Raw genomic sequence first — 16,852 nt, 5'->3', positions numbered from 1 at the left:
TAAAAAGACGTGATATTAGGAGACGGAGCAGAGGTATGACACAGCAGATCACCAGCAATACCACCAACACAATTCCAGCCAGCACTATTCCAGACATTTTTAGGTATTTTAGCCATCCCAGTTTACCTAGCCAGTCCCAAAAGCTTGTAATTTGCGTATTCCAATTGGAATTTTTTACATGTTCATCTCGCAGCCGCTTCATTTCTTTCAGGACTCCCGTCAAACTACCGTTGGCACCTGTATGCATTAGGATCAAGGTGCAGCATTCTTCCCCAATTATGTCACAAATTCCCTGATCCTCTGCCATGCGTGTTTCTATCACAAATTTATTTTGTAAGGTCATTAATGATGTTGCATGTAACTGTTCCCGCACTAGTGCCCTTTTACAGTAAAATTCATAAATCTTTGCTGATTAAACCAAAGGAGATTATTCCACCGACTGTTCCTAGCTATGTATTGGGCGTTTGCGACAGTTCCTACAAACGGAGCTGATCCTAATCCCCTCTCAGTCTCTATCCAGGTGTCTCCTATAGCCGTGTTATAATCCGGAACACCCAAGGGGACCTGATCCTAGGTAATATAAACTTCATTGGATGCTCTCCAATCCCATGCTTTCCAATCATCCCAGTCCTTATCTGGGTTGGAGTCAGGAACACTTCGTTTGCTCCTAAGGTGTATTTCAGTTTCATTTGATTCTTGTGTAATCAAGGACAATCGACTTGTTAACATCACTGGAGCACATATACCTGTCCAGTTGGCCGGTAGGTGTGGCATCATGGTGGTGTTACTCTCACAAGTCCAAAAGATATCTCCCAATGGTTCTGTTCCATTTCCCAAATCCAGTAGTCTGTACTGGGCTATATAGGACGAATTCTGTGCATAAATCACGTGTCCCCCATTTGGTATTATTTGTTTACATTGTATTCGGGCTTTTGGACTGGTCTCACATATTTTGATGGTTCCTGTGGCATTTCCTGTGTTTAGTTTTGGGTACCATGTTAATCTGCTGCATCTCACCAATCCCTCCGTATCCGTCATCACTGCAGATGCTCTCTGCGTAACCTCCTCCAATTCTTCTCCTCGTACTATGCAGAAAGGAAAGATAAGGTCGTCAGGCTTGCGTACCACTGGGGGAAGTACTGTCAGTGTGTCATAATCATCAAAAGAGAGCCTTTTGGGGCAGACCTTCTTGTTTGCACTCCACCCCGACAGTCCCCCTGCCATATGCATAGTACAGTGGGGAAAACATTTAGAAATGTCTGGACAATCCCCTATCTTACTCCCTGGTAATATCTGGACTTGTGGCAATTTTTTAGCATTATAGCAAGCAATGCAGTCTCGTTTTTCCTGTTTTCTTGCTGCAAACATGTCGCTTATGGAATACTGTATCCATTGTTGGAACAAATTTGTGTCCCAATGTGCTGTTCTTAATTTGTTCAAATCCCGTTTTTGTCTTTTATTCATTAATCTTATGTTAATTCTGGCTTCTTCTACTGACATGCTCTGTCCTGTTCGTGTGTTTTGACACATTGTTCTGGTGCATCTTACCTGAATGGTCACCGTCCCCTCCCCACGGCAGTCCGCGTTTTGGGGATATCCCAGCCAATGTTTACCCATTGACTCGGCCCCTATTTCTTCTGTTAGCACATAATCATATATATCTGCTTTGACATGCATTATATTTTTAAGTTCCCCATTGTCACTATCTATTATCCCTCTGTTAGTGGCTAATGTGGTCATTGCCAAAGCGCATGTGTCTAATGTGTGTCGCGGGGTGACTGTGTGAGGATTAGCAGTGGTGGCTACTATAATTTCCCCCGTTGTTAACCTACAAAGGGTTAACACCATCATGCAGCTAATCTGAATCAGAGGTAAACCAGTCCCCTCCCGGCATGGGCGGATATGTGAAAGTTTGCGGGTCAGACGGGCCTGGTACTTCCTCTTGTGGTGAAAGTGGTGATGGACATGCATGTGAAAGGCCATCTGATGAACGTGCCACACCGCCATCAGAACCCTGTGTGTGTTGCAAATGGTGTTCTTCAGGTGCTTGTGGGCCGTCTTGAGGCACCACCTGACTTGCAGGAACACCTGCGTCAGTAGGAGGGTCACTGGGCCTGTCAGGCGTCTCATTAGCATGTGAATGCTCCGAGTCGCTGGATTGCAGTCTGTGCCGACGGGCTGACAAACGGGCTGACCTCCTCTGACCATGTGGTGACAGTGATTCAGAACTTGAGGATGTCGGTGTTGGACTGGAACTGGTGCATGCTCAGACCCCGACGGTTCTGGAAAGTGTCCAGGTGGGTCTGGTGGCCTATGACGGGTGCAGTGGTTCTTGTGGAACCAGAAGGGCTTACCTTCGACCTTCAATGCAGTGGGAGTAGTGAGCAAAATCTTAAAGGGTCCTTTCCTATGTGGTTCGTTCCACTGACGCCTAAACACCCGTATGAACACCAGGTCACCAATTTGGACGTTGCGAACGTCCAGGGGAATGTGCGTCTCGTCTTTGCCGTGGGCTTCTTTCACCTGTTGGAACACAAGTCTGTGGATTTGAGTTAATGCACGTAAATAGTCACCCAACTCACGTTCCAACTGAGCCATGGCAGACCCCTCCAGTGGTCCCCTAGTTTGTGGGAGAGGCATGGGACGCCCTGTAAGCATCTCATGAGGAGTTAGATGGGTTAGTCGATTAGTTTGGGAGTGCATTGTCATCAATGCCAGGGGTAGAGCATCTACCCATGTTAGTTTGCCATTGCAATCAGCCATGATCTTAGCTATCTTGGTTTTCAAGACACCATTTGCTCGCTCCACAGACCCCCGAGACTGTGGGTGATAAACACATCCATACTTTTGCTTGATACCTAGGATTTTGAACATTTTCTGTATCACCTGTGAAACAAAATGTGGACCATTATCAGATGAGATGGTGTCTGGCATGCCAAACCTGGGAAACACCTCTCTACACAGAAATTTTGCTGCAGCCTTGTGATCAGCTTTGGAGGTGGGGCAGGCCTCAATCCACCTGCTGAACCTGCAAACAACAACCAGCATGTATCTTTTTCCTTGTACCCGGTCAATCATGTCCACATAATCCATAACCAGATGTTGAAAAGGACCATCTGGCATGGGAATGTGATCCAAAGGCTGGGTGAACATTTTGCGGACATTGTACTTCGGACAGTGAGGACACATGGCAAGTTCTCTATCAACCATCGGTGTCATGAACGGCGACCACCACACAGCTTGCAGTTTTCTGATAACTTGGGCCCTAGAACAATGATCAGGTTCATGCATCTTTTTAATAGCAATCGGCAGCAGAGATAGTGACAAAACAAAATGCCCGTGGAAACCCCGCCACAACCCTAGATGGGGGTGTGATGTTCGAACAGCTCCCCTTTGAACCCACAGGCGTTTTTCTGCTTCCGAGACCTTGTTCTGTGCTTCTATCAGCGAAGCTAGGTTTGTTATGGGTGCACAATCTTCTTCAAAAAGAATTGGTCCCTGCACTGCCTGGCCTGTCGCTTCTTTGGCTGCCTCGTCTGCCAAATTGTTGCCTACCGCAACGGGTGAGGTGTTGTTTTGATGTGCTGCACATTTGACGATGTTGGAAGTTGTATAGCCCGAATCAGTTCGATCACTGCTTGTCCATGTGCCACAGGGGTGCGATCAGTACGCACAAACCCTCTTTGTGTCCAGATACTGGCATTGATATGGCACACTCCATAGCCATACCCACTATCTGTGTAGATTGTTGCCCTTTTGTTAGCTGCTAATTTACAAGCTGCTGTCAGTGCTTTAATCTCAGCTAATTGGGCAGAACAAGGCTGGTCCAGACTCACTGATAGTAGTTTGGTGAATCAGGATTAAGTTGGACGATTCCATACCCAGCCTTGTTCCCTGTCTCGCCCCTGACACATGAGCCATCAACGAACAAGGTCAGGTCGAACGGAATAGGGTGATTGAACAAATCATCCCTGACTTTCATGAAGGTGTCCGTCTCCTTGAGACAATCATGGGGCTCACCTTCTGTTGGCAATACCATTCTCGTGGCTGGGTTTATGGTAGTGCATCTCAGCACCGTCAGGTCAGGTCCGGAAAGCAGGATCTCATAACATGTTCGTCGTGCTTGGGTTATCACAAAGCGTGGGCTTGTGAGCATTTCATGCAGTTGATGTGAAGTGTACAAGAATATCGGATGGCCCATAGTGATAACAGAGGCCTTTTTGTATGCAAAAGCGGCTGCTGCTAGCCCCTGGTAACAGGGTGGCAGACCTTCTTCCACACCATCTAACTTTGTGCTGTAGTACGAAATTGGTTGTTTACCTGTTGGAGTTTCTTGCATCAATACTGCGCATGCATACCCTTGCTTTTCTGCCACATAGAGATGGAATGGTTTGCCATAGTCTGGATTGGCTAGAGCTGGCGCAGTCTGGAGGTCATTTTTCAGCAGTTGGAAAGCCCCTTCTGCCTCATCAGTCCATTGCAGCTGGGTTGACTGTTGTCCTTGTCCTGCTGCACGGATCAAAGCTCTCAATGGTTCCGTTTTGAGAGCATAATCACAAATCCAGGGCCTGCTGTAGCCTGCCATACCAAGAAAAGACAACATGTGACCAACAGTTTGAGGTTTAGGCGTTTTACTGATGGCTTCAAGCTGGGACGGTGCAATTTGTCTTTTGTCCCCACTTAGCTGTCTGCCCAAGTACTCTACTGTTGTTTGGCAGAACTGCAGCTTTTTCTTACTCACTTTGTGTCCTCCTTCTGGAAGAGCTGTCAATACAGCGACGGAATCTTTCTCGCACTGTTCTTTTGAGTCAGAGCAAATCAAAATGTCATCCACATACATTAAGGTGGAGGACTGTATGTCCAAGTGACTGAGATCATGTGCAAGAACGCGATTGAAGATGGAGGGAGAGTGTACAAATCCTTGTGGCAAGCAAGTGTATGTGTATTGTTGACCCTTGAATGTGAATGCAAACAAGTGTTGGGAATCTGGATGCACTGGTACACTGAAGAATGCAGAGCACAGATCTATCACCGTGAACCATTTTGTGCCTGGTGGTATGTTGGACAACAATGTGTTTGGATCAGGCACGATGGGCACTTCTTCTGCGACAATAGCATTGATTAGCCTTAAGTCATGCACTAGTCTGTACTCATCACCATTTGGTTTCTTTATGGGAAAGATGGGGGTGTTGCATGCACTGTTTGTTTTTATTAGGACCCTTGCCTCCACTAATCATGTTATGATGGAATTTATACCGTCTATGGCTTCCTGTCTGAGGGCATATTGCTTTTGATACGACAATCTGATGCCTGGTTTCAAATGGAATCGTTGTGGTTCGGCCGATTTCACTATCCCTACATCTGTCTTGTGTTGGGACCATACTTGGGATGGGACTTGTTCTAATAATGTCAAGTGTTCTTCAGTTGTCACCATAAGCCCAACTCTTTCACTGGATACTTTAACCCTTTCAGCTATTACCTCATCTGCATGTGTGAAAGCGATTTTGAAAAACAGTCCATCTGCGGAGACACTAATCTGGTTGCAGTCTGTGGGAGTCCAATCTTTGATTTGTCTTGCAGCTCGAACCATGGGGCCCAAGTCATGTGATTCATACTTGTCAGCAATCAAAAGAGTGACGTGAGGTGTGGAGTTGGGGACTTGAAACCAGTCCCTGACATTTTTCCCTGCAAATTTCACAGCTGCAGCTGCTCCTTGAGGTCCTACTATGATGTCTTCGTACTGGACAATCAGTGCTTTGTTGTTAATTTTTTTCATCCCAGCTTTTCTCATAGTCCTCGTGAACTTGGTCATAAAGCATGGTGCAGTGGAGTGGGAGTGTTGGCTCTTCAGCCATGTCATAGTGATTCATTACCAGTGGTCTCCATGCTTCCCATTCATGACGAAGGAAAGAGTCCGGTGTTGTCAGCTTCACCCAGAAAACTTGCGCCTCTGGGTTGTTAGTTGACATCTGTGGAGATCCTGTAGGGGTTGTTAATGGCATCATAGGAACAGACAAGTTATCAGATTTCTCAGACTGGTTGTCAGTCACCTCAAAATAGATACCATCAGGGGTACATTTGATTTTTGCATTAAGCTTGCACAACACATCTCTTCCCAGGAGATTAATTGGTGTGTCTGCTGAATATAAAAGAGAAGAATAAATTGTTTTTTCTCCTATCTTCAATGGAATCGGTTCAGTCATTGGTATTATTTGTGTTTTCCCAGAGAAATCTACTGTTCGAATCTTCGACGCTGAGAGGGGAAGGCTGGCTCCGTCTTTTCCTATACAGGAGTATGTGGCTCCTGTGTCTATCATGAACTGGTGATGCTGGTTATATACAGTTACATCTATTGTGGGCTCAGCATGTGGGCGTTGTGTTAAAATTGGTAAAATCACCTCCCCTTCAGGTTTCTCTGGGCCTCCCTATTGTCAATGTGCTGCTGGACCCATCCATGGTCCATTCTTCTGGGGATTAGGACCTGTTCCAGCGCTTGGGGGTCCTGAGCCGGGTTGTTGGGGCTCTGGCCATGGGTTGATCGGGCAGTTCCTCTGCATGTGTCCCGTCTGTCCGCACCCCCAGCACTGCAGTCTTGATTGGAATGAGGGTGCTGTTGAGGCTGCCTGTGGCTGTGGTTGATATTGCCCGGTTGGAGGTCCCCCAGACGGTCCTTGGGGCCTCCTCCATCTTCCCCGCATGGGAGGGCCACCACGTCTTCTTCCTGCTGCAGGCTGCTGGATGCCTCCCCCTTGGTTGAGGTGCACATGGATTGGAGGGATCTGCTGATTCTGGAGTTGACTTGCAGGTGGAGCTGTGGGGTAAACATTAGGCACAGCAGATGTTTGTTGAACATGAGGTGATGACATGGTGGGTGTAATAACGGGTGCCTGCATTACCCCTCCTTCTGTTGGTCCTCCCTCCACTGGAGCGGCCACACTTACAGCTGCTTGAAGCTTTGGTCTCTCCCTCTCCTTCTTCTGCTTTGCCAATTCACCTATTTGTAACTGAGTCAGTTTGTTAGCCAGCATCTTACTCTGATCGTCCAGGGCCTGCTTCTCAGCCCTGTGTGTCTTCACATAGTGTATTATATGCTCAGAGAACACCGGCCAGTCCATTTTCATCAACCCCACCACCGCATTCAACTTATCTTGTACTTCTTTTGGCATGGCATTTTTCACATACAACATAAACAGAGCTTTTGTTTATTCATTACTATCCCACTCACTCCCAGTCTCGTCCTTCCACATTCTCTGGTAATCGTGCAAAAACTGTGAGGGGCTGTCACTGTCCTTCAAACATTCTCTTTCCAGTTTGACTGGATCCATGCGTGAGGAGTACTTTTCTCTTAGGGCCCGCCATACTGCTGTCCGTATCTGGTCGAATGACACCTCATCGTGGTCGTGGGTATTCATTATTCCAGGACAGTCAGCCATCCTGAATATTTCTGCAGTCGCCGCCTGCCCCGCTGTTTTCACCAGCAGAGCCTTGATGTCGCCACTTGCCAGTTTAATTCCTCCGGTGATTTCTTTGAGCTTCTCAATCCATTTGTCGGCTCCATCTGTCAAAGGAGTTAGTTTACTTGCAAGTATTATCATATCCATGAATGACCAAGGCACGTACCGGTAGTCGTTGTCGGGTCCTTTGGCCAGCAGAGGGTATACTCCAGAAGCTGGCTTTGGTTGTACGTTCTTCGGGCACAGAACTCTCTTAACCACCGTTCGATTGCGCAGCCGCATCCCTTCCACCTTCTTTCCCGTTTCCATCTGTATTCTAAGATCATAGGTTGCCCCAGGTGTAGTTTTGGAGCGTGAGGTTGGTGTATACTCTCTCTCGCGCATCTGCTGATCTTTCGGGCTTACATATTCCTCTCCACCTTCCTCGCCATCCAGCTCTCCGTTATCCTCTGCTGAGCTTTCTTCTTGTGCATCTACATATCCTTCTGGCCTTCCTTCTTCTTCACTCTCCCTGTCCTCATCAACATCTTTACCACTTAGATAATCTAATCCCTCTTTCCTCATCTGTTCTTCTGTCTTTCTTTGCAGCAACCGAGATGCGCATTGTTCACAAGCCTCCTTCAGGCGTTCGTACGCTTCTTGCTCTTGTCTTTTCCTTGCCTTTAACATCTCTTCCCTTCTACCACTGTAACTCCTAAATTCTATCTTGTCAAGTACTTTTTCAGGCGTTTCTTCCTGTGTTGCCTTCTTATGTGTTCTCTCTTCTGTGTGAGGGTAGACTGGTGAGGCAAATGTATCCCTCTGTCTGCGTGACTCATCTTCGTGATAACGAGATGATGAGTCACATGTATCACTCTGTCTGCATGAGTCCTCTTCTACATCTTCCTCTTCCTCGTTTACTGTAATCTTTATCCTTCCTGTAATTACTCCCCCTGCTCTATTGTGCTCTAGCTGCACAAATTGTCCCACTCTACCAGGGTTGTAAGGTGGTGGTCTGGGGCCTGTGTTTTTATTCATCATGGGATTTCTGCTGGCTTCTACTCTGAAATACTGCAGGATGTCTCTCTGCTCAGCATTCTTCTGTTTTTTCTTCATGTGTGTCACATCATACTTTTTGTCTTTATTTCTTAATTCTTCCTCCACCTCATCACAGCACCTCGGATTAAAACTGCCTTCAAGAGGCCATAGATTTTTACCAGATGTTATCCTGTACCAACTCTTCATACATTTGAGAATTTTGCGTCCGTTTGTTGGATGGGTGACCATGACTAATTTTGCAGGTGTTATCTCATTTTTCTGTTTCTGTTGGCTCCCATGTTTTATGGCAGTTCACAGCAGTCCTCGGGGTAGTGTGGTTACTTATTAACTTTTCTTTTATCCCCTGTTTTCTTACACCTGCTTTCTTTCCCACTGCCCCCACTCTATTCAATGCAGAGCTGATATGTGCACTTTGGTATTTCCCAATTTTTGTTAGAATTTTTGTTACTCTACTAATAATTATTTTAACTGTTTTATGCTTAATTGGAATTTTTAGAGATGATATCACCTATCGTTACACTACAATGTTTCTAGTGATCATATCTTATTTATTTATGCTCGAGCACTATGCTTACAACATAGACACCTTTCATCTATATTATATGCCTGGTTTGCACTTTTAACAACTATTCCAATTATACTTTAACTTTTGTTCATTAATTACACATTAACGATAACATAGGTACATTTTGCAACACTTTTTTTAAAAATATCAATCATTTTGTTAACTGCAAGTCTCTTCCTTCAACAGTTACTTTTTTGTACTCGCTGTACTTTACTGTTTTCTACAGTTTTTCCCTGCCTTGGACCACCCTTCAAGAAGGCATGGTGGTTGACGTCTCCACAGGCGGTACTTTATTCTTATGCTTTACCTTAGCATTTTAGTCACCAATACAATTATTTCATCAATAACATAGACAACAACACGATTATCCTACAAAGTTTCAACTCAGCTTCTTGTTGCTTTCTTTACTGACTTACTGCGACCTTCTTGATCAGACAGTCAGTGGGGCTGTCTGATTAAACCTTCCTTCTTCACCCTTCATATACCTTACCAGCACATAACTTACAACTCCAAGACCTGTAAGTGACATAACAGCCCACAAACAAATCAAGAGGTTAAATATGCATTGTTGGAGCTTATCCATCCCACACTTGTCGTATTTTCACACAATCATTCACACATGGACCGATCGCCAGCTGTTACTCTGCTCGTACTAGGTTGTTTAGGATAGTGTATTAGTACCTTCTGACCACTGGAGCTTAGGTGGAGGCTGGATCCCCATGAATTTGGAAAAATAAATGAATTGGTATCTCACCTATTCTTGGTGGATATGTGGGCCCTTTGGGGTTCCTGGCCACCAACCAGCGCCCGTGGCCTTCCGGTGTCGTCACTTCCTCCTGGAAAGCTGGCTCACCAATTGTTGTGACTTTTGTGGAGTTCAATTTACCTATTATGCTTTACTTTGTAGTTAAAGATGAGAAGTCACGAAGTATCAAAGATGAGACAGATTCAGCTGGTTCGCGGTCCAATGATGGTTTATTGCAGAGTTACAATTCGACCATACATGAGAAGTAGCCCAGGCTAAGTCTGAAAACACTTCTGAAAGTTCCCCTCTTTTATACAAGTTGGGCCTGTGGATGCTCCTCCCCAGGCCCCTCCTTTCGTATGGCGTTTATTCCCTAATCTTCCACCGTTATGTCTTAATTACTTAATGTACCCGAGGCTGGGCTCCCTGTCCTGTCTTTTTTTAAACCTATATTCATGTAATAGTCCTTCTCCCTACTCCTGACCTCCCCTTTACATTCATATCTCCTGTTAACTATCTTTAGTATATATGTCTTTATCACAGCTTGACGTGGCTACACCTGGGTACTTTCCCATGGCATTAATGATTGGCTTGACATTACACAGAGCTAAACCTTGGTACTTTCCATGGCCTCATATAAGGTTTTTTCTAGCTTTTACCTTCGTAAGCGTTTTCTCCTATTCCATTACGTTTAGGGCCCGGTAAACTTACACCACACAACCATACATCATCAAAAGCAGGAGTGGATGTGTTCAGCTACAAGAAGATTTGAATGTCCATCCATAATTGCTTTAAAACATGAAAGAAAATTTTCGAATATCAAACCGCAGATGATCATAAGCGGGAGAGGAGTTGTTCAGCTGCAAGAAGGTGTGAATGTCCACCCATAATTACTGAAAAATGGGTAAGAAAAGGTGAGAATGCCCAACCATACATCATCAAAAGCAGGAGTGGATGTATTCGGCTACAAGAAGGTTTGAATGTCCGAGCATAGTTTGTAAAAAGGGGGTAAGAATAGGTTTGAATGCCCGAACATACACCATCAAAAGAGGGAGCGGAGGTGTTCCGCTGTAAGAAGGTGTGAATGTCCAACCATAGTTTGTAAAAACCGGGGAAGAAAAGGCTCGAAAACCCGACTATACACCATCAAAAGCGGGAAGGGAGGTGTTCAGCTGTAAGAAGATCTGAATGTCCATCAATAATTGCTGGAAAACATGAAAGAAAATTTTCGAATATCAAACCGCACATGTTCATAAGCGGGAGAGGAGGTGTTCAGCTGCAAGGTGTGAATGTCCACCAATAATTACTGAAAAATGGGTAAGAAAAGGTGCGAATGCCCAACCATACATCATCAAAAGCAGGAGTGAATGTGTTCGGCTACAAGAAGGTTTGAATGCCCGACCATAGTTTGTAAAAAGCGGGTAAGAAAAGGTTCGAATACCCGAACACACACCATCAAAAGAGGGAGCGGAAGTGTTCCGCTGTAAGACGGTGTGAATGTCCGACCATAGTTGGCAAAAAGCGGGTAAGAAAAGGTTAAAATACCCGACTGTACACAATCAATAGCGGGAGCGGAGTTGTTCAGCTACAAGAAGGTATGAAAGTCTGACCATGGTTTGTAAAAAGCGGGTAAGAAAAGGTTTGAATGCCCGTATATATACCATCAAAAGCGGAAGTGGAGGTGTTCGGCTGCAAGAAGGTGTGAACGTCCGACCAAAGTTTTGAAAAAGCAGTTAAGAAAAGGTTCGAATTCCCAACCAAACATAATCAAAAGCGGGAGCAGAGCTGTTCGACTGCAAGTAGGTGTGAATGTCAGATCATAATTTGCAAAAAGCTGATGAGAAAGGGTGAGAATGCTCGACTATACACCATCAAATGCGGGAGCGGAGTTGTTCGGCTGTGAGTAGGTGTGATTCTCCAACCATAATTGCTGAAAAATGTGTTAGAAAAGGTAAGAATGCCGGTCCATACATCATCAAAAGCGGGAGAGGTGGTGTTCGGCTGCGAGTAGGTGTGAATGTCCAGCCATAATTACTCACAAACAGGTAAGAAAAGGTAGTATTGCCAGACCATACATGATCAAAACAGGGAGTGGAGGTGGTTCAGCTGCAAGAAGGTGTGAATGTCCGACTAAAGTTTGTAAAAAGCGGGTAAGACAAGGTGCGAATGCCCGACATTGTATGATCAAAAGAGGGAGCGGAGGTTTTCGGCTGCAAGAAGGTCTGAATGTCCACCCATAATTCCTGAAAAATGGGTAAAAAAAAAGGGTGCTAATGTCCAACCATACATCATCAAAAGAAGGAGTGGATGTGTTCGGCTACAACAAGGTTTGAATGTCCATCAATAATTGCTTTAAAACATGAAAGAAAATTATCGAATATCAAACCGCACATGATCATAAGCGAGAGAGGAGGTGTTTGGCTACAAGAAGGTGTGAAAGTCCGACCATGGTTTGTAAAAAACGGGGAAGAAAAGGCTCGAAAGCCCGACTATACACCATCAAAAGCGGGAGCAGAGCTGTTCAACTGCAAGTAGGTGTGAATGTCAGATCATAATTTGCAAAAAGCTGATGAGAAAGGGTGAGAATGCACCATCAAATGCGGGAGTGGAAGTGTTCGGCTGTGAGTAGGTGTGAATGTCCGACCATAATTGCTGAAAAATGTGTTAGAAAAGACTAGAATGCCGGACCATACATCATCAAAAGCGGGAGAAGTGCTGTTCGGCTGCAAGTAGGTGTGAATGTCCGGCCATAATTACTCACAAACAGCTAAGAAAAGGTAGTATTGCCAGACCATACATGATCAAAATGGGAGCGGAGGTGGTTCAGCTGCAAGGTGTGAATTTCTGACTAAAGTTTGTAAAAAGCGGGTAAGACAAGGTGCGAATGCCCAACAATGTATGATCAAAAGAGGGAGCGGAGGTTTTCGGCTGCAAGGTCTGAATGTCCAACAAAACCGGGGAAGAAAAGACTCGAAAGCCCGACTATACACCATCAAAATCGGGAGCGGAGGTGTTCAGCTGCAAGAAGGTCTGAATGCTGTGAAGTGTCCGCTGTGTAGCCTCCTGCTGTCCTTATAATGTGAGTATTGATGTTTATTATAACAGTTACTGAATAGGCACAAGTATGGAGGAAATTATTTTAGTGTTTTCACAGTCAACCTTTGCTTTATCTTGGAACAACTCTCAAATTCAAAGCCAGAAAAAAAGGTAGGAAAATAATTTCCTGTTGTATGAGCTACTTATACTGCAGCCTCTCTGTGAGCTGTTGCCCTTCAGGCAGATTTCATGTAAATGTTCTTGTGTCATAACTGAAGGTAACTTAGTGGCTAATATAGATACATCCCAGGTCCCCAAAGAACGATGAAACAGTTTGATCAGAAGGTGAACACAATGATATTTCATGGATAAAAAAGTGGATAAAATACTCAAATTTCATATAATTTTGGGATTTCCAGTCATAACATCAACCTTTAAAACAGATGCCTGTGTTTTCTTTAACTACACATTGTTCTCAGACTGAGTCAGAGGAGGAGGAGTCTGACAGCTTCAGATGCTTCATCTCCTCTTTCAAACCCTCCATCTTATTGTCTCACATTACAGACATGTTTCCCTCTCTGAAGGCAACCATCCAAGCTGCCCTAACAGTGCCTGTGAGCAGCTGCTCACGTGGAACATCCTGTAGTGCACTGTGTCGGCTGCATTCCTGGCTGCGTCAAACAATGGGTCAGAAAAAAATTCAGTCTTACAGTCATGTCAATTGAAAAAGATGAGCTTCAGCCTCTGAGTGATAGAGCCATTTGCGACCCTTAAAAACAGACGGCATTCTTTGATGCTTCCACCCACCAAGTAACTCACAAATGGAGCCATTTTTTTCTTGTTAATGCTGTAAACATACTGTTACTGTGCAAACCTATGATTGTTGTTGTACTGTATTAAAAAAACAGACTGAAATAATAATCATAATAAATATTTCTCAGCCTTTGTTTGCTGTTTGTGAAGTTTTGTGCTTGTGCGCTACATTCGCTCACATCCTGCGCATCTCCTGGGGCCTAAGCCCCCCTAGTGACGCCCCTGGTGTGTAACATGCAGTTTAACTTGACTGTATGATAGCTAAAGTGCAGTTAAAATGGGGAGGAGGGGAGATGCAGCAGAGCAAGCCCCGCTGCTCATACACAGCGGACACTCCACAGCACCACTGTGATGAATAAATGACAAATGAAATCATTTCTGCAACCAAATAACAATCACTAGTTGATACAGATTTAAAAAATAAAAAATAAAGTAAAAATGTTCTGTATTGACAAGCTTTATTTAGAATATGTCGTAATGCTGCTCTTATTTTTTACCTCTACCGTCACGCCTTCTTCACGCAGTCTGACTGGATGTTGTGAAAATAAACACTCATGTTGTCTGTGATAACTGAAAACACCTTCATCTGAACACGTCCTTCTCACACCACATAACACACTGAAGTGAGTAAAAACTAACATGAAGATATAAAGTCCACATTTAAGTGCTCAATGTATAAAGTAAAGTAATTAACAGTGAGTAAATTAGAGTTAAATCCTGCACATAAACACAGGGGCTGAGCTTTGAAACAATGATTTTCACTAACTTTGCTGGAGACCGACTTCATATTTGTTTTACTGTCACAATCACAACTTTTAATGATTAACACGCATCCCCTGTGACTGCTGATTCCCTGTCCGCTGTCTAAAATGAACATTCCTGTAACATCTTCCTGGCGCATACAGGTGATAAACTCTCAGAGGCTGCTGTCAGCTTGAGGAAAAGTTTGAAGGATCCTGAAACATGTAGGCATTCATGTTTCTGAGGATCTGTTAAAGATCAAATTAAAACAGATGCATATTAAACATTCTGGTACATAAAAAGTCAACATTGATGAAGACCAAAGGCACCTTTTAAAAAGGAGCTGCATAACCTGAGCATTGTTTGGAGCTAATGATCCAAACATTACAGATGTGTAAATGTCCACTCCAGCCTTTATTCCTCTGAAGGGGTACAAAGAATTAATTCATAATTAAAAATAAAATCATCTGTGATGAGTTTTGATGAGGTCATGTGAACCATACTTTGGTCTCCCCTGGTTCCTGGTGTGCAGTGGTTGGCCTCCATCTCCAGTTACCTTCTGCTGTAGATCAGTCTCCAACATCAGCTTTTAGATCTCCCTAATCTCTCTTGGTCGAGCCAGAACACTTATTTTCTGTCTTAGTGAGAAACTCTGGACCCAATTGCTGCTGCCATTCACTGCTTGATGTACCATGAATTCGGGTCATTCTTCGACATTTTCAGCACAATCAAACAGTAAGATGTTTACGGGTTCTGTTAATCTCCTCAAACACCATTTCACATCTTTATGGTCCCACCAGAGGACAACAAAGCGTGAACCGTCTGAACTTAAACTGTTATCTGGCCTTAAAGACTCTTTGTATTTGTTAGTTCCACATTTGACCCTAATCAGTGTAAAATGAAAACATTTGAACAGCCTTAAAACATATTTAAAGTGGATGATTGTTAGTTCTGCCAAAGCTATGGTACCTGGTTCTGGTTGTGGGTCCTGGTCCTGGCTGTGTATCTGTGGTTGGGTGCTTTCAGCTCTCAGTCTGGTGTGTTTGAAGGTTTCTGCCCAGTTTTCCCTCCTCATGCCTGATCTGACCTCTCACCTAATGTTTTTCACAGCAGGACAACACTCAACTTCATGAGGTTGCTAAAACAGCAGCTTCATTGTTTTAGTGACGATTCCAGTCCAGTTGTTCGCGGGACAGACATCAGACCACTCAGAAAAACACAACCGCTGTGACAGTCACCATGAAATAAATAAAGCATGCTGTGTGTGACAGCAGTGTGGACTCAGAGAAACACAACAAGTTTCAGAAGTGTCAGAATACTTTTAAAGCTTGAAACTTAAGGAGGAACATGTTGTAGAAGGAGTGTTCAGCCAGGTCATCTGTTTCAGTCCTATTCATGCTCAGATGGACAGAAAATGCTCTCTTTCTATCCAACATCAGTGATATTAATGAGCATGTTCCCTGCTCCATCTGATTGTTGCTTCAGAGTCAACATGACCAGTCTGCCTGATACCAAAGCAGGATGCCTCCAAGTCCCAGACTGGCTGTTAGATGGTCAGTTACCATTCTGACCTCCATCATGATCCCTACCTAATATGACAAAACTCCTCAGTGAGGACTCAATGGAGGAAATAAGCAGATGATGGCTGATAGAAGTCAAGAGTGAGAGTAAGACTGATGAAACTGTTCATTAATTTTAAAACAAATCAGAAATGTTAAAACAAGGTTACAAGCTGCTGTTAATCTCAGACAGGAGTCAGGCAGGTTTTTCAAAGGTTTTTAATTTTAATCACCTTCATCATAACGACCTCCATGTTCCAGTACAGTCAATACACGTCAGACCAGTTTTTCCTTTTTTCTCAGTGTTCTGTTTCTTGTCTTCACTGGATAAAAATGTCTCTTCATTCCACAAACAAACTTAAAATCAGTTTTAAATCTGCCTTATTGTGTCACTAAATTAGAGCTGCAACAACATGTCATTTATCTGGAGATTAGCTGAAAATGAATTAATTATTGTTTTTATTTGTTCATTTTTCAAATGAAAAACATTACATTTTTCTAGTATCTATTGTTTTCTAGTTTTGTTTTACACTTTTTTCTTTTGTAACTAAATATTTCAAACTTTAAATAAAAAAAATATATTGAACATTGGAAAAAAAGTTTTTAGTGGCGCCTCAAATATAAGTTTCTCTGTATGAACAGTGAAATTATTGGAACTGGAATTTTGAAAAGCATCTTGTTTAATTTTTACCTTTAATTGCATGTATTCATTAAAATCTGTTTTATTTTATAGCATCACTTTGCTGAGACTCCAGAAACAATTAATGACAATAATGATTCAACTGAGACTGATATGAAACAGAGAATCAACCAATCAGAGGAGCAGCTGATCTTTTTACAGCCAAAATTATGGAGAGGAGAATTTGAGTTGATGTGCAGAGGAATGGTTTGTGTTTCCTCT

The sequence above is a fragment of the Leuresthes tenuis genome, unplaced genomic scaffold (assembly GCF_036924035.1).
Source record: "Leuresthes tenuis unplaced genomic scaffold, fLeuTen1.0.hap1 SCAF_1, whole genome shotgun sequence".
NCBI lineage: Eukaryota > Metazoa > Chordata > Actinopteri > Atheriniformes > Atherinopsidae > Leuresthes > Leuresthes tenuis.
Note: the sequence above shows the minus strand (reverse complement) of the source record.